Source organism: Pseudophryne corroboree, chromosome 4, assembly GCF_028390025.1.
Source record: "Pseudophryne corroboree isolate aPseCor3 chromosome 4, aPseCor3.hap2, whole genome shotgun sequence".
Classification (NCBI taxonomy): Eukaryota; Metazoa; Chordata; class Amphibia; order Anura; family Myobatrachidae; genus Pseudophryne; species Pseudophryne corroboree.
Window position 1 is genome coordinate 641,984,799 of NC_086447.1, and position 26,515 is coordinate 642,011,313.

The window sequence follows — 26,515 nt, forward strand, 5'->3', positions numbered from 1 at the left end:
CCAACATATTGCCATTTGTATCATATCAGTTTCTGTATCCTTCTAAGAGTTGTATTTTATGTGTCAGGCTCTACAGGATTAAGGAAGAATCAGTAATATATAATGTATAAGATATTGGTTGCAGGATAGAAAAAAGGATAGAAAACAAAGAGTTGTATTAAATGGAGTGCATTCACAGGAGGGAGATGTTACCAGTAGAGTACCCCATGGATCTGTGCTTGGACCAGTACTTTTTAATATCTTTATTGGTGACATTGCTAATGATATTGAAGGGAAAGATTGCCTTTTTGTAGATGACACAAATTTATTTAACAGAGTAGACATACCAGGAGGGGTAAAACAAATATTTGATAATCTAGGTAGACTAGAGGAATGGTCAAGAGCGTAGCAATTACAGTTTAATTCCAAAAAATGCTAAATCATGCACTTGGGTCTCAAAAATCCTAATGCAAATGATGTCGGTAGCACATAGCTCATGAAGTATGTTACATGGAGTGCGCTGGCTTGGTGGGTATATAAGGTGTGCGTTAGGCCATATGCCCACATATCGCTCATTGCTGTAATGGATAAAAGGGGCGATTTATTTGAGTTGCAAAAAGGGCTGATTATCGGCTTTCGGGTCAAGGATGGCAGTATTTCTGAAACAGCACAGTCTGTGTACTGTTTGCTTGCTGCTGTGGTGAAGGTGTATTGTGACAAATGGCACCATTGCAAATAACCGATGTGGAAACTGCAGAGCACCACATGCCACTGAAGTGAGAGGTGAAGGTCGGCTAGGAAGGTGCACAAGGGCCGACCATCTGCTATACGGTGGAGCAGCTGCGCTAGCCACAGGTTCTATTCCCACTCTATGGGTGTTGAGGACACCCACGATTGGGAATAGTCCCTGCTGGTCGGCATGCCGACCGTCGGGATAGTGAGGGTGCTGGATATAGGTGCCAGTATTGACCAGTGGTCTCCTGACCAGTGACGGATCTACTGCATGGCAACCTAGGCAGGTGTTTAGGGCCCGGCGATCTCAGGGGCCCACAGACACGCAGAGGCCCAACCCGAGTCAGCTGTTGCTGAAGGGGACATTGTTCCTCTTTGCAGCGATGTGGAGGAACCAGTGCACGGTGCACACTTCCTGGTTCCCCTTCTGCAGTGTGACCACGCTGCGTTGGTCAAGGATGCTCCTGGGATGCCAGAGGAGGAAGGAACACTACGGGTGGTGGTACCATCACCCCACACTCTCATTCCCTCCAGGACCCCAGCCACGCCAGCAGATGGAAGAGGAGGATCGGAGGAGCAGCCTGCAGACCCGGCCCTATGCAGACGCAGGACCGCTGAGGGCGCCGCTGAAAACTCTCGCTGCAGCCTGCCGCTTCCCCCATGCTGATCGCTGACCGATGCTAACACGCTCCTGGAGACCTTGAAGTGCCTGTTCCGTCTCTCGGGGACTGCACTGTCTTCACAGCCCTCCACCAATGCCAGGGAACAGGGGGAGGGAAACATTGCAGCATCTGAAATGGAAGGAGTGCTGGAGCTATGACAGACACAGAGGTATGTGCAGGGGCAGCTCTCCCTGTACAGTGTGTTTGCTTGTAAGTGTGCCCCTGGTTGCTGTACAGGATGTGTGTGTCAGTGTGCCCCCTATCCAGTATAGGTTTTGGTTACTTTTCGATATAGAGAATCAGAAAATATTCATTAAAATAAAGACTCAAATTTTTTTTGTTTTGTTTACCGGTGTAATCTTCGACTGCACCAAATCCCATGGCTTTCTGCCACCCTGATACTTATTTCAGTGTCCTCTGCTGATGTACTGTAGCTATGTTTATTTACCCTGTACTTATCCTATATTGTCTTCAACTGTAAGTCACTGTTTTCCTGTTTTGATTATTTAATTTTTTATATACTCTGTAATTGGGTGCTGCGGATCCCTTGTGGCGCCATATAAAGGATAATAATTTTATATATATATATATATATATATATATATATATATACACCTCATAAATACCACCAAATTCTACCCTTTCCCTGTGCTTAAATAGTAAGTGGTAAGAATACAGCTGCCCCTCTCAGTGAGTCTCCTGCTAGCAAGGCCCAAAATCAGATACTGTAACTTTAAATACATACTGGGAGGGTGCTCAAAATTATTATTAATATTATAATAATAATATAGTACTTATTACTAAAATATGACAATAATACAGTTCGTAAGAGGAGTTTTCAGAGGTGGGACAGAAAGTCCTTTTGGGGCTCTAGATTCCAGGCTTTAAATTCTTGACCAAATTGTTCAATTTCTTTGTGAACTACAAGATGATAAATGTATGTCTTAACAATGTCTGATAAAATGTATGAGCTAGTCAGTGGTTTCTTTGGGGGCTCTACAAATGCACCCTCATACCAATAAAAAGACCCAGAATATAAGGCCACTGGCCGTCATTAATAAAAATGTATGAAAACATATATTTCCACAGACTAGACATAAATATTGGTTACACAATATAATGTGCTGTTAGGATCCACATACCCTCCAACTGTACCTTTTTAATAGGTACAGTACCTTTTTTTTATGGTCTGTACCTATTTTTAGCTCTCCAAACTTCCATTGAAAGTATAGGAAAAGGGGCGTGACCATGCCCCCTTTACCCGTGGTCACGCCCCTTTTTCTAATTTGTACCGCTTTTTGTGTGTAAAATGTTGGAGGGTATGGATCCACACATGATGATGATCTTCCCAATCTCCCTTATATTGGTAGGGTGGGTTCACAATAATGTACCTAACAGCTCACTTTACCCTACATGTTTTGTCTTCTTATGTAGAAGGAGAGAAAAGAAAGACTCTGTGTTGGGGCACACTTGAAATATAGAAATTAGTAAAACTTAACTTTTAATTTCATGTAGCATAAAAAAATGGATACAATGAATCCACACAGTAAAATTGTCACCTTTTGAATTAATCCATTTGTCAAGAGTAAAAAATATTGTAGAATTCAAATAGTCAATTTTGAAGCACCATGGTGAAGATATTGAAAACATTGGAGTCCCTAATGGATATCCAGAGTAATGAGAACGGAGGCACACATGTAAATAATTAGAATTATAATGTAGACCAATTCTAAGTACCTTCTGTTACAGGAGGTCTCCTGGTATGGACAAATTAGCTACGTGGTAGATACAAAGATAGAAGAAAAATACATTTTTGTATATCAAAAGGAGATAGTAAAGGTCAAAAGGTTACATAATAAGGCATATAAGTGGATAAGTTGCATGAAAGAAAAGAAATGGTAGAGGTCAAAGGTTGCTCCAACACTTCTTCTGTTTGTTGTCGGATACAGTTATATTTACAGCACCTGATATTCCCTAGTGGTCTCCCATCTGGGTACTGATCAGGCTTATCACTGCTTAGCTTCCAAGATCAGATGAGATCGGGCGTAACCAGTGAAATATGGCAGTAATTTACCCAGTTTAGAACAAATGAGAGAGTGTGGTTATTGACATGTACCTAAGTTAGAGTACTTCTGCTATCCAGTTGATAGCACAGGTTCTCTGATACTTAAGGAATTGCAGAGAATGTAGTCTGGCATCTGGATGAGAGAGTACAGAATTTGGATAGAGGCATAAAGAATAGGATAAGGGCTCCACCTTCTGCTGTCTACTGTCATATAAAATTGTAGCGGACAGTAGATGAGAGGGGTGGGCTGATCTTACCTATTGAACTGAGATTTTTAAGATTTAGTACAAGAAAGCACAGTATTAAGGTACAATTAGCAATTACTCATTCATTAAAGCAAAGATGCTAGAAGTGGTAACATGTCTAATAATCAACTATTGATGTTGAATAGAGGTGTAAAGTGCTGGTATGCTGAATTAAAGAGCATTCAATGGCACAAACAAAAAATAACTTTTTTGAAATGCTGACAGACAGGTTTAAAACATTTCAAAGGCAAATAGCCAAAACAGCAAGAAGTCACAGTATTAAACTGCAGTTTGCAAATTACTGACTAATTAATGCAAAAATGCTGAAGGTAGTCACATGTCTAATAATCAGCTATTGATATTAAATAAAGATGTATAGTGCTAACATGCTGAGTCTGAAGGCATTCAATAACAACAAACTGAAAAAACCTTTCTAAAGTGCTGACAGGCTGAATTTCAGAGCATTTCAATAGTAAATCGCCATAATAGCAAAACCAGACAGACCTCCTATCTCAAATTATAAAGATGATCTTAATAAAAAATGGATCACCGCAGCAAAAATAGAAATAATTAAGAAGTGAACAAGCCACCCCCGGTGAAACGGCTGTTTGTGCACAGTGGAGCTGAACTGTGCACGGTTCAGCCCACATCTTGGTATCGCCTGGTATTGTATATGTCCATTGGGATTTCTTAATTATTTTTATTTTTGCTGCGGTGATCCATTTTTTATTAAGATCATCTTTATACTTAATTACTTTATTTTGCCTTTAATATACAGTACAGCATAATGTTTAGTAATTTGCTTATTGCACATGATAGCATTAAATAATGTAGTTTGACAAGCAATTTATATAACAAAAAGTCTACAGTTCTTAATATATATTGATTGCATGGAAAATACACGGAGCAAGTTGAGGAGACCACACATGCTAGTTGGAAGAATGGGTTGTCAATCTTGGCATACAAGACAGACATTCCATTGTAATAACTGGAATGTGGAAATGAAGCTAAAGTAATCATGACTAAACAAGACTAGACTACTTTGTCAGTAGTGTTAATGAATGACTTTTCCTGTTATTCAGCCAAAATATTTAGCAAAAAAATAAGTGTTAGCTGTAATTGAAAATGAAAATAAATTCTTGGACATTTTATCAAATATTTGTTACTGCATTAATTAGATAGACCATGCATTATACCAAACATGGGCCCCAATTTATGATCTTAACAATACACAAGAGGCAGCTTTTCAGACAATAGATTTTGGGAAGACATCTTTCCATATAAATTACCACCTCAAATATATACATACTGTAACTCTAAAAAAACATTTTTATATTTTATAGTTAAAATATAAATTCTAAGTACAATGGAGTCAGTGGCCCACAAATACATTGTGCTTATAATTTATATTTTAAATATAAAATATAAAAATGTTAGAGTTATGTTCTGTATGTATTTGAGGTGGTATATGGAGAGATGTCTTTCTAAAATCTATTGTCTGAAAATCTACCTCTTTTGTCTTGTAAAGATGATAGGACCTCATTCAGTAAGGATTGCAAACTTAGCGAATCGCAATCCGGATGATTATCGAATGACTGCACATTCGCAGCATTTACATTGCGCACACACGAGTAATAACAGCTACAGAAAATTAGTACACAACGTGATCGCAATGCAGCCACTGTTCGACTGACATGAAGCCAGAGTTTCTGGGTGGAAACCTGCCGTTTTCTGGGTGTGTCTGAAAAACAGCAAAGAACGCCCAGGCATTTTTAAGGAGGACTTCTGACATCAGCGATGACCACTTCCAGCCACCTGTGTCACAAGAATTGTGAATGACCTTGTCTGGTGCAGATAGGAAAAATCTTCGATGTTTCCGGGAATTGCGTATGGTTTTGTGATCAGCTCGCATATTGCGATGCATTTGCAATTTCTGCAATGTGCGTTTTTCCTCTATTTCGGGGCAGCAGCTATTCGATTGCAGCAACTGCTTTTTAGCAGAAACTGCAATCCTTGCTGAATAGGGTCCATAATTGTGTTTAGTGCAATATGCCATTGTTATTGAGATAATATATACTGCACCATGGTATTGCTTTCCAGCATAGTGTATGTACAGTTTGCTCAACCAGTAATTCCCCTTATGCATTCTTTCTGTCTGCTCTTTCTCCATCGGCACCACAAACGTCCCATTTGCAGAATTTCCATTTCCCAAGACCAAGAAATAGGATTACTGCTCTGACACATTACAGCGGTGTTCCCAACCTCGGTACACAAGACTTACAGAACAGTAGTGCATGCAGGGGGGGGAGGTTTCTGAGTACCCAGAACCCCCCCTGCCTACCGATCTACCGCCGCAGCCGCACCACTGATCGCCCCCAGTGACTGGAGGTGATGCAGTGATTGGGACAGGACACAGAGGAGAAGTGTGACACAATGACAGAACACAGAGGGGGATGGTGACAGTGACTGGGACAGAACATGAAGGGATGACACAGTGACTGGAGGTGATGCAGTGATTGGGACAGGACACAGAGGAGAAGTGTGACACAATGACAGAACACAGAGGGGGATGGTGACAGTGACTGGGACAGAACATGGGGGATGACACAGTGACTGGGCGTGATGCAGTGATTGGGACAGGACACAGAGGAGAAGAGTGACACAATGACAGAACACAGAGGGGGATGGTGACAGTGACTGGGACAGAACATGGGGGATGACACAGTGACTGGGCGTGATGCAGTGATTGGGACAGGACACAGAGGAGAAGAGTGACACAGTGGCAGAATACAGAGGAGGGGGGGTGACAGTGGCTGAGACAGAACACAGGGAGGATGGGGTGACAGTGGCTGGGAGACAACACGTCATCAAGCCTATGGAAAACCCCCTTTAAAAATCCTGCATTTGCCCCTGCAGAAGGTTAATTCAAAATAACTGAGGAACTAATTTAGTCACCTGTACTTGAGTATGGCTATCCTTAAAACCTGGACTGTGTGTCTAAAGGACCGTAGTTGGGAACAACTTGGTTACAGTGATAAATGTACAATCAAGGTATGAAATGTTACATATTTTCCAGTTACTTGTTTATGAGATTATATGGATACTATTTTAACAGTAAGTATAAATATTGTTATAAATCAGATTAATTTTATTATTGTTGACACACCCATCAGCTCAAATGTAATCAAAATTACATAAACTAATTTGTATTAATTATAGTCCTTTGATTTCAACTCCTATATTTATATACTAGCTGAATACCCGTGCTTTGCTACAGAATTTCAAGTATTTCTGTGCGTATAACTTTAATTTTGAAAGACTTCCTGGTAAACTAAATTTTTAGTCTCTTCCTTCAGGCTGGAGAATGGCCAGGCTGTCAGAGGAGCTGACTCTGGAACAGGCAACATACAACTGGCCATGGGAGAAGCAGTCACTCCTCAGATCTAGACCACTTTCAAACTCTGCCCTGAGCTTTGTTAATGGTCATGGTCAGGGATGCTTTAAGAGAGGAGGAGGCCCATGTCCAGCCTCCTGCGTTCAGGTCCACTCCTCTCTGCCGGGAGCGCTGTACAGTCTGAGCTCTAGAGGGCTCAGACTCTACTGCACATGAGCAGATCTCCGGGAAAATGGCATGACGGCCATTTTCCCAGTGATCTCTCTACTGCGCATGTGCAGAACTCTGTGAAAATGGCTGCTGCTTCACTTTCACAGAGTTTTAATAGCGGCGTTGACGTCGGTGCGGGACTCCGGAGGTGTGAGTATTCAAAAAATGGGTGCATTGTGTGCGGTGTGGGGCCCGTCTGCACCGCACATACTGCACCCATTATAGATACGCCAGTGGGCATGGCGCAGCAGACTTTTACCGGGAATTGCAGCCATTTGAACTGTAAATAGTAATCTGATGGGATCAGAGGAATTCTCGGAATGAAGAAAGTTTCTGGTGGATGCTGAAGAAGCCCCTAACAATCCTCCAATTTAATATGAAACAAAAATCGTCATATTGTTGTAAAAATAATTGTTAAAAAATAATTGTTTTTAAACCTAGATTAACATGCTGCTAAAAATATACATACCTACTTAGGTATTTAGGGCCTAATTCAGGTTGAATCGCTATCCAACCAGAATTATTGAGAAAATTATGGCAGGGGCGGTGCGGCACGAAAGGGGGCGTGCCGCAGACGTGATCGCTGTGGCTGCGTGACGTCACACAGCCGCCGCGATCGGGAAGATGACAACGAGTCTCCTGCGGGTGCAGCTAAGCTGCGCTGGCAGGAGGCTTCATCTATTTCTGCTAGTTGAAGGTGGGGAGGTGGCAAGCAGCATGCTGGGCGGCCTTGCCCAGCGATGGGCGGCTCCCAGCATGCGATCCAAAGGATAGCAAATTCTGCTACTTAGCAGAATTTGCTATCCTTACTGAATTAGGCCCTTAATTTGGTAATGTTTGTATGCAAAAAACAAATCTAAATCTTATCTGGATTAAGAGATAATAAAGAATTTAATTAAAAAAACACATTTCACCCCTTTTCACCCCTTTGGGGGTGTAATTTAGAAAAATCCCTTCTTAGAGGGTTACACTAATTCACTTTGCGCTAATATAGATAGTTCAACGGCTGAAATAAGATGAGTGCAGACACGTCTTTATATAATATTATTTTTAATATATAAAATTTGCACTGTTCAGTGCAAATTTTATATATTGAAAATAATATTATATAAAGACGTGTCTGCACTCATCTCATTTCAGCCGTTGAACTATCTATATTAGCGCAAAGTGAATTAGTGTAATTTGTTTGTTATCTCCTGTAGCAACAGGGGGTGATTTTTTATATGCGTACACAGGCATATTATCACTGTTTGCAGCTGATTACTAATTAAGATTATTGGAGGTTATTTCTCTGGTTATTTACCTAACAAATAATATTAGCGCCTAGAGACATATTTGTAGAGTTGCCTTCTTAGAGGGTGCCTATGTCACAAAACAAAGCTACTGTCCAAATTTCAAGAAGAAATTCACAAAACATGACCTTTTTGGGTACTGGACTGGAGTTGAGGACCACTGACAAGGGCATGGCTACCATAGGTGCTAGGACCCAGAGCTGAGAGGCCCCCTGCCATGTTAACGTTACATGTGTTTTATAAACTTTTCCCAACTGGTAGATACGGATTTATCCATGCTCATATTACTACGATGCAGCGTGCTGCAGTAAACCGTGTTGCAGCATGCTGCATTGCAGTAATATGAGCATGGTTACATCTGTACATAGGGGTCCTTACATACTTTTGCCTTGAGGCCTACAATTTACAGTATCTAATTTATCTAGTTATAGGCCTGGACCTGCTCATTGTAATGTGGTAAAAAATTAACTAGAGTTCTGTGATTACATAACATGAACCGAGACATTGTAATCTAGCACAATATGAAGTGGAGGCACTATAGTGTGGCATAACATGTAAAAGGGGCACTGTAAAATAGCATACTATGAACTTGGAACAATGTATGTCAATGTGAATTGGGGCTACTGAGTTGTATAATGTGTACTGGCAGCTCTACAATGTCACGTAATGTGAACTTGGCACTACTATGGTTAAAAAAATTAACTAGGCCACTATTATGGGGCATACAATTAACAACTACTGCAGAGAGATGTATGCCCAGAAGTACTGGGACAGAGGCCTCTTCAAAATGTTGCTATGGGGCCACCCAGGGCCATTTTAAGAGAGAAGGGGGCCCGTGTGCAGACTCCGTGCGGGCCCCCTCCCCTCTCTTTTGCAGGCAGTGTAGTCTCTGTGTTATGGCACCACTAGTAAAGTCTAGCTCTGTGCTAGAGTCTACTATTCAGGCGTAGGGCTCCAGGAAAATGTCACAGTGGCCATTTTCCCAGTGATTCCCCATACTGCGCATGTGCAGACCTTCAGAAAAATGTCAACTGCCATTTTCTAGTGCTTTTACAGGGCTGCCACAGCAGACACCTGACTTGAGGTGAGTACTGAATAAAATGGGCGCAACATGTGCAATGTGGGCCCCACTGGACTTGAGGGGCCCATGTGCACCACACATACTGAACTCATTATAGCTACACCAGTGTGACCAATGATCTTAAGTAATGATTGCAAAAACTGAACTGCATTAATTCAAAAATAATCTAAAATATATAGGCGAACATGTAAAAATCCCAAAACCTTAAGATATCATCTTTATATCCAATGTCCATATGCGCATCACTATTTAATTTATAAAAAGAGGAAAGGTGTCAAATGATTAAACCTGATGAAGTAGCTTTATTCAGGAAAGATAACGATTAAAGGTCTACGGAGGGGGGGGTCACTAAATATTGATCATTTCTGCCATTTATAAACCATTTTACATTAATAATCTCTTGTATCCCTAATATACCTTTTTTTATTATCTAAAACGTCAGTGTCTGCTTCAGACACACTTTATACACATTCAGGAAAGCTAGTTATATGTTTCCTTTAAAATAGTTCTCGTTTTACTTTTACCCCTTCAATAGTTTCATTCAACTTTGCCAATTTAGCATATTAGGTTTTTTTTTGCATAGTGCTAAAGGCACATTTGCTTAAAAATGTTCCCAATCTGCCAATTACCCTTAACTTTAATTCCCAGTGTGTAAAAATAAGTCTTATTTTAACCCTGTCATACCTTCTGAAATATATTTTTCTAAGCCTAAAAGCGTGTTTAACCATGTGCCATTCCCCACAAATATTGATGACCAATACCAGGCTCTACCAGTCACATTATAACAGAGTTATGGGGTAAATAAAAATGCGTTTAAGATGATTTTTCAGTAATTTTATGCATGCTTGTAAAATGTTGGGGAAAAAAAACCCTCTAATTTGCAGGTTCAAAAACCAATTTCTCATCAACAGAACACCTTACAACCCAATAGCTTTTTAGTGAAAATCAACTAAAAATGACAGGTCTTTATTGGCAGAATTATACTAGTTAAACCTCTCCAAGTGAAAGAAGATTTATTCGGAGTGGTCTACTGTATCAGGTGTTTTGCACTGTTTCCCCACATTATTACCTCACTGGAGGGTAGTGACACAAAAAATGCAAATTTACTGGGAAAATTAACTTTGAATTTGGAACTAAAGGGCAAATTAAATGTGTGGCACGAATTTGCTGAGAAAAGGTCTAGGATGCAATTTGTTCCAAGCTACATTGCCCCCTAGGTGTCTTTATTCTTTCTAAGTAATATGGATATATAAATGTGAAGAAATCAAAGATAAAATACAAAATAAACATGTTGAAGTTTGGCTGTTCATGAACATATAAAGAGAGAGTCAAACAACTTGATTAAAACAGAAGGTTAAAGTATAATAAATAACTGCTATAATCTCTGGAGGCTCTGCCTAGGGTGTTCTAATACAGCTTGGGAGCAATAAGCTATCCTACACTATTACATCCCCTCTATACAGTCACATCATTTTAAATATTTTCTCTTTCTTCACTTTCACATCCTGCCGCACCTAGGCCAATATTCCTGTGTGACTGGATCTTACAGCCCACCAAGAACCTCTGCAATATGGCTGGACCAATACGAAATATCCAGCGCTTATCTTTCTGTATAAATGGCAATTTCCCTATACTGTAAGCGTGTGAGCACGGCCCTCTTACCTCTTTGTTTGCCTGTTATTATCCAGACGTGTTTTATTACTGTTTGTTCCCAACAGTTAAGTGCAATGGAATATGCTGGTATTATAAATTAAAATGTTAATGTTATTATTAATCCATAGGCACTGCAGAATAAGGCATCATTGGAGATACACAGTTTGATATACTGCAACTCATATGCAACTAATATGTGCAGTAACATAGCTATGAAAGGGTACCTGAGAGTAATGTGTCTGTGTAAAGGTAAAGGAGCCAGTTTTGAAAGTAGATATTTCTTAACCTAGATGAACTCATGGGTATAAACAGTGTGTTTGTTCCTGGTACAAGAGTCCAGTACTGAACACTCACTCAGCTTCTCTCACAGGCACCATCCCGTTCACCCTCAGTGAACAGCAGTTGTTGGCAGAGGTATCATGATATGATAGGTGGTGTTGGACTGTGCAAGGACTTGGCATACTCCTTTGTTCGTCGGGAGGCTTGCCACCTAGCAACAGCTGGTGGGTTAGGTGCAAGCCTCCCTGACGATCGCTGGAAGGGTAAAGTGAAAGAAACTTTCACTTACCCTTCCACAGCCTGGGGAGAGCGGGGACAGAGCCGCGGGCAGCGGCTGCTCCCGGACCCGTTCGCGCGCGTCACGGGAGCGCACGCGCCCAGCCGGGCACGTGCACCATATAAGGCACTAGGCCCCGCCCCCAGGTTAGATTTTACCTAAGCGCTGCAGGATGGAGGACACAGTGTCTGTTTCAGCCACAGACACCCTGATAGTGTCCCCACAACGCAGCAAGAGAGGCAGGCAGCCTTCTAGGAAGAGCCTAGAAAAAGCTGCTGACACAACAACTTCCTCAGATGAGGATATTATATTTAAGAGAAGAAAAATTATTAACCCTGTCAGGTCGGATGACAATAGGGACAGCTCTGAGGAGGAGAAGTCAGTCAGAATGCTGAGACTCCTTCTCCTCCTGCATATTCTCACAGAGTGGTGAGAAAGTGCACAAGTAAAAAGAAACACACTGACCATGTTTCTTCTAGAGATGCCCGTTCAGGTAAAAATATCTCTTTCCCAGATATTGCCAGTGCTTGAATACCTCTAAGGGCCATAGCAGACCCCCCTCTCCTGCCCACAGCCGACATACATTCCCTGTCACTGATCGGCAACCTGCACAGGATCGCGCTCATAAAGGGACTAGTCATAGTCATACAACCCCCCTTTCCCATGCATTTAGGGAAACTGGTTACCCTCCAGAAGATTGGGAATCAGAGGAAGTAACCAGGACTAGCGCATCCTCTCGCAGAGGCGAATATAGTGACTTGCAGATGGCCGATGTAGCCTTAGCGGGTAGAATGCCACCTTCTAAAATATACTCAGCCCACTGGGCTTTGAGCGAACGCTCCCAAGTATACAATTTTGCCCAGTTAGCCTTTAGAACGGCACTAGTTGAGGATGATATGGTTCTCCGTAACCACACTGGCATCCCAGATATTCCGGCCCTATTTGCCCCAGACATCGATCCGGCCTTAACTTCACTCGTGGGAGAAAAAGTCCAGAGTGACACTATGGATAAATTGCTAAGAAAAATTCAATTTAAGGTTTCAGACGCCGCCGGTCCTTTATTATTTGTCCTTGACAAAGCAGAAAAAGAAGGTGTCTCAGGGGGCTCACTAGATTCCCTGGTAGCTTCCAAAATGGCACGCATAAAAGCTATTAGTAGGGCTACCTTAATAATTGGTCAGACATTTGATTTCATATCAAACGCACGTAGAACTCGCTGGCTAGCTAATGCAGGGCTAACTAACCTAGCACCCAGACCAGTAGATGTCCCCAATCTGATAGATTCTGACCTTTTCAGACCCGATTTTATAGACTAAGTGAAGGTCCGCTATAAAGCTCGCAAATCCTTCGCAGACCTTAAAGGACCTCAGCCTTCCAGTCGGCCCTTTCATCAGAAGGGTCGTCCAGCGGGAGCCAGCAGCTCGACCCGAGACTACAGAGGCGCTCCCAGAGCTCACAGAGGTGGCTCGCCCCAAACACGGACCGCAAGATACGCAGGGTCCGGCAGCACTTTCGCCCCCAGGAAAGACAGAGGATACGGTAAGTCACTTTACTTTGCAACCTCCTCCTAGTCTTTCCCAGGCAATAGCCTCCTGGAGGCAGATTACCACAGACAGGTGGTTGCTAAGAATCGTGGAAAAAGGGTTATCCCTCCCCCTTTTACATTTTCCATGACAAATTTTCCCCTGCTCAAAAAACGCCAGTCCGTTATTAGATGGAGTCCTATCCCTTGCCCTACAGTTAGGCAAAATAGAGTTGGCAGACACTTCCACAAGAGGCTGGGTCAGTCACCTTTTTCCCGCCAGGAAACAGGACGGTTCATACAGACCAGTCTTAAATGTCAAATCTCTCAACCGACACATAAAACCTCGCTCTTTCTGTATGGAGGGCTTAGCCGCCATACCTTTACTACTAACAAGGAACGATTTCTGTATCAAAATAGACCTCAAGGAGGCCTTTCACACAATTCAAATGCACCCAAACCACAAAAGACTTCTAAGGTTCCTGTGGAAAGACGTTCTCTATCAGTGGACCGTCATGGTTTTCGGCCTTTCCAACGCTCCCTACACATTCACTCGTCTTATGAAAGCAGTGATCTCTCACCTACGCCAGAAAACGATCCGTTGTATAATCTACCTAGACGACTTGTTAGTAGTCCATGCAGACCAGAAAACCCTTCTGCTTCACAAAGAACTAATTATTTCTCTCCTCCAGAACCTAGGGTTTACAATAAATTACGACAAGTCCATATTAACACCCACCCAGTCAATTGTTTTTCTGGGTTTCTTACTAGATACCCCTTCTTTCTCGATAGCAGTTCCTCCAGACAAGTGGAAAGACATTCAAGACTTCGTAACTCGAACCCTGAAACACCATTTATCGCTGAGAGACTTGGCCAGAGTCATAGGGAAGATGAGATCTTTAGATCCCGGTTTTCTCCACACTCCCCTTGTCTGCAGACACTCTAAGATTCTTCTTTCAGCTCTCCTTCGTCGGGGATGGACTTGGTCAGACAAGATCATCTTGACACCCTTGGTTCTCAAAGAGATTCGCAGTTGGAGGGACCTTCGGCTACCATCCCCCAGACCTCTCCTACCTCCTCCTCCAGACATTGTCATCACATCAGATGCGTTCCTCTCGGGTTGGGGAGCATTTACAAGAGACCGAGCGGTAAGGGGAAGATGGTCCACTCAAGAATCGACAGCGCACATCAATCTATTAGAATTGAGGGCGGCGAAGTTAGCACTTTCCTCTCTAGTTCCCCCGACCTTCCAGAACAACTCAGTTCTCCTATGTCTAGACAACAGGACTGCAGTGTCCTACCTCAACAGAATGGGGGGTAATCGATCCCTGACACTCTGTCAAGAAGCTATAGACATATGGAACTGGGCAGTGGAAAGATCCATACTCCTCTCTGCAACATATGTCCCAGGAGAGCTAAACAAGTTAGTCGACTCCTTATCCAGGAAGAAATTAACACTGGATCGGGCGACTCTGAGACCGGAAATTTTCACCAGTATCGTGAAAATCTTTGGTCAACCGCAAGTAGACCTGTTTGCAACTCCATCGAACACACGGGTCCCAACCTTCGTGTCCAAAATCTGGACTCAAGGGGCTCTCCACTCGGATGCAATGTCCTTTCCGTGGACAGAACTAGTTCTCCCATATGCTTTCCCTCCCCCAGCTATGCTACTGAAGGTACTTCACAAGATCAAGACAGACAGAGTGCCTCAACTCATCTTGGTTTACCCCGTTTGGCCTTCCCGAGTTTGGTTCCCCTTGATCAACCCTCTTCGCAAGGGACCCAAGTTTCCCCTAGGCATGTCCAAGGATTGTTTCCAAGGGACTCCCGACCTCCTTCAGGAACTTCCACATTGCATGTGGATAGCGACATTACTCGGTTGCTGACCACTACTAACCTTTCGACCGCCTCAGTAACCTTGATCAATGCTTCCCGTAGACCCAGAACAAAATCCAGGTACCAGTCCATCATAAATGGGTTTATGTCTTGGCAAGCTCAGATTCCGACATCTCCAATCTTTCAAGAAAACTGGCTTCTCTACTAGCACTAGCTTTCGCAGCCAGAGGAGCCGAACTTTCCTTAATAGACACATCCGAACCCTGGATGACAACCACTCCAATGGGGTTCCATATCGATCCTCAAAGGTCACACAAAAACCAGTTCCATTCAAAACCCTTTGGTGGAGTTTGACCTAGTCAGTGACCAGTCAGACACGGATCTTTGCATAGTTGAGTGCTTATCCGCTTATCTCACAACAACAGCTCCATGGAGAGATAACATTTCTAACCTTTTTATCACATGCCGAAAGCCTTTTCATCCGGCCAGACCCTCTACAATCAGGGGATGGATAGTTTCTGCCATGCAAAGCTCAGGAATAGATACCTCCATTTTCAAGGGACACTCCATCCGCGGAGCCGCCGTCACATCGGCAGCGGCAAGAGGCTTAACCTTACAATCCATAATGCAGGCCGCACGTTGGTCGTCCACTCGTACCTTTGTGAAACATTATTGGAGGCCTTCTGATACTCAAAGGATAGAATTCATTAGAGCAACCACCAGGTATGTGGTAGTCTACCCACCAGCTGTTGCTAGGTGGCAAGCCTCCCGACGAACAAACACTAGTTTGCAGGAATCTATGACCTGCAAACTCTCTTTGTTCTAGGGAAAAGGATTGCCACCTAGCAACAGCTCCCACCCTACCCACCCTATACCTTGCTAGGTCTGTTGGTTGTAATCTCTAACAACTGTCATTAATTATGCCTGTTTATCTCTTTGAATTTCAGGCGCTCCAAAAGGTCAGAAGAAGCAGCCGCAGATGCAACAACCTAAAGAACAAAAATAGCCTTACAAATATCCTTAATAAGTTCTGCAAGTTGCAGGAATTTTTGCTTATATGCTAATTTCACAACAGCATAACAGTTCCTTCTTGGCCATCGCCAGTCGTTGTTTCTTATCACATGTATTACCGTTGAAGGGTTTCTAGTAAACACATTTAGTTTCTGCATATATATGGTCTCCCGTGTCCTTTGTTTCTAGGTTACAGGAGCTAGGGTGATCTTACCCCCTTTTTAAAAAATTTACTCTCTTGTTCTAGTTGGGATTGCCATCTGTAAGCTTCCGTAAAATCTAACCTGGGGGCAGGGCCTAGCGCCTTATATGGTGCACGCGCACGTGCCCAGCGTGTGCGCGCATGCCCGGTGGTGCGCACGCGCTCCCGTGACGCACGCGATGCGCGCGAACGGGTCCGGGAGCGGCCGCTACCCGCGGCTCTATCCCCACTCTCCCCAGGCTGTGGAAGGGTAAGTTAAAGTTTCTTTCACTTTACCCTTCCAGCGATCGTCAGGGAGGCTTGCGCCTAACCCACCAGCTGTTGCTAGGTGGCAATCCTATTCCCTAGAACAAAGAGAGTTTGCAGGTCATAGATTCCTGCAAACTAGTGTTTATTTGGCTAAGGCAGGGGGCAGGTCCACCAGGCAGGAGGGCCCACCGGGATTTCGTTGTGCATACACACACAAACGCACACACCCACCAGGCCAGCTTGACCATGCCAGTCGCCAATGATTTAATAACCACAGCATTCATTTATTTAGGGGTGATGCTAAGTGCCATAGCCCAATGAGGTGGGGTGAGGTGTTTTCACACGACAGGCAAAATATCAGCTATCTACAACCAGCTCTTATTTGAGGGGTGCTATTTTTCAGTGTGTCAATCTGAAGTTAATTTATTTGGCTATTTGCATATTTTTGGGAAGATTATTTGTGATTAGAAAACATAGATTTTTCCTCAAATTTGCATTAAAAAGTTTGGAAATTGTAATATTGCCAAAAATCGTGCCAAAATGTGACCAAAGCACATGCCATTAAATTCCCCCCTCATATCACTTTTAATATTATAAGTGACTAAAAACTCCTTAGTGACATATCGGACACATCATCCTCTATAGCTTAGAATATTATTAAAAACAACAAGATATTTATTGCATGCAAATATCCTACATTTTAAAGTATTTTAATCAAAACTCCCCTTTTTTGGGATGTGGTCGTTCAAATTCTATATAATATCTATATAGAAATAATGCAGGTACAGGTTGAGTATCCCTTATCCAAAATGCTTGGGACCAGAGGTATTTTGGATATGGGATTTTTCCGTATTTTGGAATAATTGCATACCATAATGAGATATCAAGGTGATGGGACCTAAGTCTAAGCACAGAATGTATTTATGTTACATATACACCTTATACACACAGCCTGAAGGTCATTTTAGCCAATTTTAGCCAATATTTTTTATAACTTTGTGCATTAAAGAAAGTGTGTTTACATTCACACAATTCATTTATGTTTCATATACACCTTATACACACAGCCTGAAGGTCATTTAATACAATATTTTTAATAACTTTGTGTATTAAACAAAATTTGTGTACATTGAGCCATCAGAAAACAAAGGTTTCACTATCTCACTCTCACTCAAAAAAGTCCGTATTTCGGAATATTTGGATATGGGATACTCAACCTGTATTTTAGGACACAAGAACACAAATGTTTTTTACTGGCAACTTAAAAAATAATTGGCATATAGACTTTTAACAGAACAATAAACAAAGTCATAAATATAGCCAAATTCCCTCTAAAAATGTACAGCTGGTGTTTTATTTTATATTATCCTATAGCTGGCTAATTTACACTGCCAGGGTCAATTACAACAATTCAGAAAAATAGATGCTGACTCTCTAGACTGAATAGAATTAACTAAACAGCTGTTTTTTTCTATATATTTACTCCAGTCTTGTGTTTACTGGGCCACACTGCAGTAACTTTCACAAACAGGTAAACAAATGTAGAGACATTGGGGTATATGCAATAGCGGGCGAATTCGCGGCAATTATCGCCGTTTTTTCAATTCGACCAAATTCGCCAGGTGAATTCCGGAAGGTGGCTTCCGGAATTCACCATATGCAATGAAAAACGGATTCGCCAGAGTCGCGGGCGAAAATCGGCCGATTTGGCGGATTTTGCCGCGATTTTAAAAAACGGGAAAAAACGGGGAAAAACCCGAAAAAAAAATGGCGTGGGGTCCCCCCTCCAAAGCATAACCAGCCTCGGGCTCATCGAGCTGGTCCTGGTTCTAAAAATGCAGGGGAAAAATCGGCCAGGGATCCCCCGTATTTTTAAAACCAGCACCGGGCTCTGCGCCTGATGCTGGTGCCAAAAATACGGGGGACAAAAAGAGTAGGGGTCCCCCGTATTTTTAACACCAGCATCGGGCTCCACTAGCTGGACAGATAATGCCACAGCCGGGGGTCACTTTTATGCCGTGCCCTGCGGCCGTGGCATCAAATATCCAACTAGTCACCCCTGGCCGGGGTACCCTGGGGGAGTGGGGACCCCTTCAATCAAGGGGTCCCCCCCCCCCAGCCACCCAAGGGCCAGGGGTGAAGCCCGAGGCTGTCCCCCCCCCATCCAATGGGCTGCGGATGGGGGGGCTGATAGCCTTTGTGATAAAAAAAAAGATATTGTTTTTTCCATTAGTACTACAAGTCCCAGCAAGCCTCCCCCGCAAGCTGGTACTTGGAGAACCACAAGTACCAGCATGCGGGAGAAAAACGGGCCCGCTGGTACCTGTAGTACTACTGGGAAAAAAATACCCAAATAAAAACAGGACACACACACCTTGATAGTAAAACTTTATTTCATACGCCGACACACACATACTTACCTGTGTTGACACGCCGACTGCAACGATCTCCGACGATCCGAGGGTACCTGTCAAAAAATTATACTCACCTTCCAGCGTCCAGAGGTCCAGGTCCAGAGGTAAATCCACGTACTTTGTAAAAAAACAAACCGAACACGATCCACCGGACTAATGAAAGGGGTCCAATGTTTTCACATTAGACTCCTTTCCCCGAATGCCGGGACATCACGTGACTCCTGTCACTGATGTCCCTTCAGCAAATCAGGAAGCGCTACTGCCGTGGCGCTCACCTGATTGGCTGGACGCCGTCTGCACTCTGACAGCGCCTCGCAAAGCCGCTCCATTACTTTCAATGGTGGGAACTTAGCGGCTAGCGGTGGGGTCACCCGCCGGTCAGCCGCTGACCGGCGGGTGACCTCACCGCTAGCCGCTAAGTTCCCACCATTGAATATAATGGAGGGAGCTGTGCGATGCGCTGTCACAGCGATCAGCCAATCAGGTGAGCGCAACGAAGTTGCGCTTCCTGATTGGCTTAGAGACCTGTCAGTGACAGCTGTCACTGACAGGTCTCAATCGTGGAAAGGTGTCCCATGTGTCAGCATGGGACCCCTTTCAGTCCGTTCTGGAGCGGGTATTTGCGTTTTCTTTTTTTGCCAAGTACGTGGATTTATCTCTGGACCCTGAGGTGAGTATATTGAACTTTGCTTTTCAGGTATCCGTGGATTCTACATGGAGAAGAGGACCGATGTCGGCGTGTGAACATAGGTAAGTATGTGTGTGTCGGTAGTGTGAAATAAAGTTTTACTGTCGACGGTGTGTGTGTCCTGTTTTTATTTGGGTATTTTTTTCCCAGTAGTACTACAGGTACCAGCGGGCCCGCTTTTCTCCCGCATGCTGGTACTTGTGGTTCTCCAAGTACCAGCTTGCGGGGGAGGCTTGCTGGGACTTGTAGTACTAATGGAAAAAACAATATCTTTTTTTTATCACAAAGGCTATCAGCCCCCCCATCCGCAGCCCATTGGATGGGGTTGGACAGCCTCGGGCTTCACCCCTGGCCCTTGGGTGGCTGGGGGGGGGGGACCCCTTGATTGAAGGGGTCCCCACTCCCCCAGGGTACCCCGGCCAGGGGTGACTAGTTGGATATTTGATGCCACGGCCGCAGGGCACGGCATAAAAGTGACCCCCGGCTGTGGCATTATCTGTCCAGCTAGTGGAGCCCGATGCTGGTGTTAAAAATACGGGGGACCCCTACTCGTTTTGTCCCCCGTATTTTTGGCACCAGCATCAGGCGCAGAGCCCGGTGCTGGTTTTAAAAATACGGGGGATCCCCTGTCAATTTTTCCCCCGCATTTTTAGAACCAGGACCAGCTCAATGAGCCCGAGGCTGGTTATGCTTTGGAGGGGGGACCCCACGCCATTTTTTTTCCTGATTTTACCGTTCCAGCAAAAAAAAAAAAAAAAAAAATTATTTTAAAAAATATATAAATAATATTTGTGCCTCCCCCCCCCAAAAAAAAAGTACCTAATCCCTTCTAATATAAATAGATCTGCTATTCCAAAAAAAAAAAACACAAAAAAAAACATGTTTAAAATTTTTTTATTTGTTTTCACCCTCCAAAGTGTGGCGGATTGAAAATCGCGAATTTGCTGTCTAAAAGCACTGCAGGCGAATTTCCAAACTTGAATTGAATATGCTGGAGGCGAATTGCAGCATCTGTACCATTGCAGAAAAGGCGAATGCGGAAAAAGGCGAATTGAGAAAAGGCGAATTTTGACGGTCCGTTTTTTTGCGAAAAAGTACTGCACTGCATAGGCGAATTGATTTTTTGAGGCGAAAACGTTCCGGAATTCGCCTTTTTTTGAAATTCGCCCGCTATTGCATATACCCCATTGAATCATAGTGGAACTTCTGTCCGGACAGCAACAATGAATACGCATACATCTGTATATAGTTTATACGCTTATATAGGTTGGATAAGAAAGGGCAGGGCTGGAAGAAGAGGAGTGCAATAATACTGTGACACGAGGTAGGAAATCTAATAAGAGAAAAAGGAATTAGTTTAGGCTGGGGTGCACTCAATCCCTCTTTATTCTATATCTGTTAAAACAAAACTTTTTATTAATGTACTTTTAAAACACAAGCATTATAACCATGATTCCAGATATGCTGCACTCAGATTGAGCACAACATATGTGGAATCATGGTTATATAATATCTGTGGTTTAAAAGTACATTAATAAAAGTTTTGTTTTAACAGATATAAAATAAATAAAGCGTAAACTGATTATTTTTTCTGTTATAAGTTTAGTGTACATACTGTATATTTTAATAAGTAGTCAGCACCTACAAAACACATCTTGTTGTTAATTTAATCCTATTTGTGACGATTTGTAGATTCCCTTGGACGTTACTTCTCGTCGACCATTTACTAAGTGCAGGAATTCCTTCCATTTGAGGTATGGATTTATCAGCAGATGTGCCTTCTAGACGAGGCATATTGTGTAAACACCAAAAGTCCCACCTCCTACTACTTCACCACTATTGCTTTGTTGAATCAAGCTTTTTCCACAAATACTGCATAGTTTCTGCACATGTACTGCTTAAGCTACTTATGAGAGTGAGAGGACATCAGAACTGTTATTATTACATATGGCTTATATTGTATGTGTGTTAGACTTTATATTACATGTGTAAGAGTGTACCTAGTGATGTAGTTCTTCTCTTACAAAGTCCAACTGGCATATGCAAATGTGTAACTAAAACACCCGTTCTGCAGTGCAGTCTAAAAAATGAAGCTTTTTAGCACAAATTGTTGCTATAAGTTCTGACGCAGATCAGAATGATATATTGTACACAATATCAGAATGGTATTTTGTACAATGTGCATCCCCGATCTGTCGTTCCTGGCTGTCGATCATTGAATAATTCCATTGGATGTGCTGCACGTCCAATGGGACAGTTTCACAGATGACGTGGTATTGTCACATTTAGAATGCAATGAGACGTTGTGTCGTCATACAGCAGATGCCCTGTTTTGTTACATCGCATCATCACTGGACCACACCGCCAGGAGGTATGCCCTAGCCTTAGATACCAGGGCTCACAATCTATAATACTGTTTGTGAAATGTAACAAGTTATGTAAATACTGGATCTTCTGGAAAGCAAACAAAATGTGTCCGAGCCAGCCAAGAGGCAGCAGAAGGCTGTGAAGTGGAATGCTAAACTATGTCCTTAGTTAAAGTTCTCCCACACATGCTGTAATACAGTCCTTACATACAGTATTACTAGCAACATAAAAAACATATATATATATCTCTCTCAAAGCACTGTCATAGCTTTACTATTCTCAGAGGAGAGTTTTATTTCCCACGGGAACACTATATAACCTTTAACGGGTGTACTACGTTATACCGACGATTGGGATCCCGGCGCCAAGCATACTGGCACCGGGATCCCGACCGCCGGAATGCTGGCAGTGGGGTGAGTGCAAAAGAGCTCTTTGCGGGCTCGCTGTGCTCGCCACGCTGTGGGCACGGTGGTGTGCACTATTTGTTCTCCCTCCAGGGGTGTCGCGAATACACCAAGAGGGAGAATACTGTAGTTGTCGGTATGCCGGGCACCGGTATGCTGAGCTCCGGGATCCCAACAGCCGGCATATCAAATGCCTCCCACCTTTAACATATCCAGCTGCCATATGATCAATATACAATTATGCAACCTGAGCCACTATACAAATATTCAGCCAGACACCATTTAACCTGTATACAGTTCTGTAGTTTAGTTTCCCCCTTACAAAGCCAGCAGACGCTATTCTAGTGGCTAGCACAGTGGCTCCCAAACTGGGTGCCTCAGGGCACCATGGGTTGGTGAGCTAGTACAAAATAAAATGTTTGGACAATGTGATAGGCGAAGCCAATTCATGTGGTTACCTATCATAAAATATGTGAATAAAGAAAGACAATCCTGTCCACCACCACATAACCAGATCTAAGGATGACAGGTAAGCACCAGTTACTTAATCATTTTTACTGAGTTTCTAAATAAGAAACATTTGGCTTTTTGGTGCCATAGAGAAAATGCCATGTTACAGGCTGTGTTTGAAAAATGACAGTTAAGAGCTGATTTATTGGTACTTTTTTTTTTATCACAGAGGCGTCACTAATACTAGTGACACCTGGTACGGGCGGTTAAATAGCATGCTCAGCAAAGTCTAGCACTGGCAAAAAGGGGATGTGACCTAGCGGACAAGGGGGATGACCTCGCAAGTAAGGGGCATGGCCTTGCAGCCCGAACCCCTGTTTCATCACCCAGGGGTCCCGGAGATGCGGGCTGGAACTGGGTTGTGTATAGTTGGAGGAGTCCGTTCTTATAATAACCCATGTTTCGATAGTACTTATCCAGACAGCAGTAGTCTATGTACTGTAGGGATGAGAGTTCAGTCAGAAGTGTGTAGGCAATTCACCGTTAGAGGAAAATCAGCTCCGATAGTCCTTTAAGGATGGGCTCCTCATGCAATACGGTGTTGATAGTCCTCCTATGACAAATGACTGTTGGATTCCTCTCAAAGTTGGATACAGCTTTAAATGTCCAGAGGATGGTCCGGTCCTCTACTCCAGAGCTTCTGACAGTATTAAACAATGGCACCTGACCAGCGGCGCCAGAATGTTTTGAGGTTGGGGGGGGGGGGGGGGGCACAGAAAAACATACATATTGGCACCCCCCCAATCCCCACCCCCAGTACGGGGAAGTGCTTACCTCCGATACCCGCGGTGACTTGTCCTTTAAACAGTCTGCTGCCGCACAGCCGCAGCATGCTATGCTGTGTGCTGTCCAAGCCGGCTCTTCACTGATAAATTAATGGGAGGAGGTGTGGCCATGCTGAGCCTGCTGGAACATCCCTGCCTCCTCCAAGTAATGCATCAGTTAAGAGCCAGCTTAGACAGCACACAGCATAGCACGCTGCGGCTGTGCGGCAGCAGACTGTTTAAAGGACAAGTCACCGGGGGTATCGGAGGTAAGCGCTCTCCCTCCCCACCTGCACCTCTGTCATATTTGGGGGGGCATGCTGCCCCCTTGCCCCCCCTCCCGTTCCAATGCCACTGCAGCTGACGCATTTCACTGCACTCAGCTTGCAGCTTTTTCAAAACTATGTACAGGGAACCTGTATAACCATGAGGGAACCATCCCCAAATCATAGCAGAACCGCAAAGGAGTTAATTGCCAATAAACCAACAAGGTTCAAGTGAAGGCTGCACTGGTTCACACAATTTAGGCCTCTCTGCAGGTGACAGATAATCTTTAATAACTCAATACTATTTACTATTAATCTTAGTATTTGAAAAGGCCACAGTGGGGTGCTTATAATATATGATATCTAAAAATGACACGTACCACTGAAAATGTTTACTATAATAAAATACTTTTCAATAACTCTTTCTTCAACTAGAAGCTATTGAATCTAGTGTTCTTTACGGACTAAGCTGATTTGCAGTCTACAGGTAAGTTAGCTCTCAGTATAGAAATATATAAACATATGACCCTTGGTATGTGCTTTTATCATGTATCGTAGGGGCATCAAAGCAAAGATACTTTGGCGTCGCTGGTGGCATACCATTCGTTTGCAAATGTATGAGTACTGGTTTTGTTTACTTCTGAGTATATTGCTGGATGTTGCAACTAATGAGCAGTATCCTGTCTGTAACCAATCCCAGGAACCTTATCTGCTGTAAATAGGCATATTACCAATGCTGTGCATGTCACTAGCCATTTCTACAAGTGAGCATCTTATTGAACATTACCACTAGTAGGAACCTGACTAGACGTTACTATAATTGTCATTTCACTGAATGTTACTTTTAATACACTTCTTAGGTACTTTGCTGTTAAAGGACTTCCTTTCATTGTTTCTTTGTTTTTTGTTAATGATTGTTATTTTTTTTCATCACGGTATTAACTATGTTTCAATAACATCTTCCAAAGCTATAACTGTCATGATCCTGACTGTATTTCTCATATTCTAGGGCTTACCTCAGCATGTCCTGTAACTTGCATCTGTTCAGCTCAGCAGGAAGACTGCAAATCTGTGTTTGCTTACCTTGATTAGCCACCTGAGTAGGAATTCCTCTAAGTAATCGGTAATCAGCTGTGTGCAGCATTTTGATTCTTCACTGTGTTCAGCAATCTGGAGTTTAGGCCTAAAAGTCAGCATCCTCTGTTTATTTTTAGATGTTCAGGCTTCAGTGTTTTTTTTTCGGCCTGCTAGGCCTCACTCCACATAGAGCCTAACCTGGAGTACTGACATGACAGGGTCTGATCACCTGACCTGGAGCTATCCAATCCTGTGCCAGCCTGAGACTCTTTGAATCAACTGACTCCATTCACCAATCATGAAGGACCAGGAAGTATAAGTAAAGAGACTTGTGTTACAGAAGCTGCCAGCTCCTTGAGTCACACAGCTAAGTAGCTGAGCTAAGAGGTAACACAATTACCTTAGTTCCAGTAAAACTCTGATCTTTGCTACCCAGTCTGGATTACAATTGTGTTACCAGTTATATCCAGTATTCTTCAGTTTCGTCTTAAAGACACAGTCACAGTATTCTTCAGTCTCGTCTTAAAGACACAGCCGCAGTATTCTTCAGCCTCGTCTTAAAGACACAGCCGCAGTATTCTTCAGTCTCATTTTAAAGAAACAGCCACAGCCTCCAGTTCATCTTCAGCCTCGTCTTAAAGTCACAGCCACAGTCATTGTTCTACATACAGTTGCGTTTCCAGTTATATCTGGTACCAGCCCGGATTACAGTTGCGTTCCAGTTATACTGGTACCCAGCCCGGTTCACAGTGCGGTTCTCAATCTCACCAGTAACCAGCCCAGTTCTCAGTCTTGCCGGTAACCAGCCCGGTTCCAGTCTCACCGGTAACCAGTCCGGTTCAACGTCTTCAGCTCTCCTCCTAGATCTGCGTAACTCAAGAGAACCAATTTCATAGTAACCTTGAGTACACAAACACCTACTCCTGTGACAGTATATCCAGTTCATTCTCACCAATACATTCACTATCCTGCTATCAACACCAAGTCCCTGGTGATCCAGTGATGAGGATACAGCTCCCTCTGCCGAGGTCCGGGTTCGACCTCTGGTCAGGGATTGCTCCTTACTACTTCATCTCACTGATTCCCACAGACCAGCCACATATACACATAGTACTCCAGTTAGCTGCACAGACTTCACATACACACCAGGTTCACAAAAAACACAGTCATGAAAGCAACATTTTGTGTTGTAGCATTTGAGTCTGTATTTAACTAAATACTACGTTGTACTTATTTATAACTTGGCCGCATGCAGGTTCGGTGCACATTGTGGTTCTCCAAGTGCCTGCATACTGGGGCAGGTTTGCTGGGACCTGTAGGCCGCCTGTAAAGAACA

General features: G+C 43.3%; 1 protein-coding gene and 1 pseudogene across 2 annotated transcripts in view; both read right to left on the reverse strand.

Annotated features, from left to right (window-relative positions):
- The window catches only part of SMOC2 (SPARC related modular calcium binding 2), a 701,933-nt gene that overhangs the window by 73,844 nt on the left and 601,574 nt on the right, over positions 1-26,515 (reverse strand). The window lies entirely within an intron of this gene.
- Positions 3,326-3,444, reverse strand: LOC134912143 (5S ribosomal RNA; annotated as a pseudogene).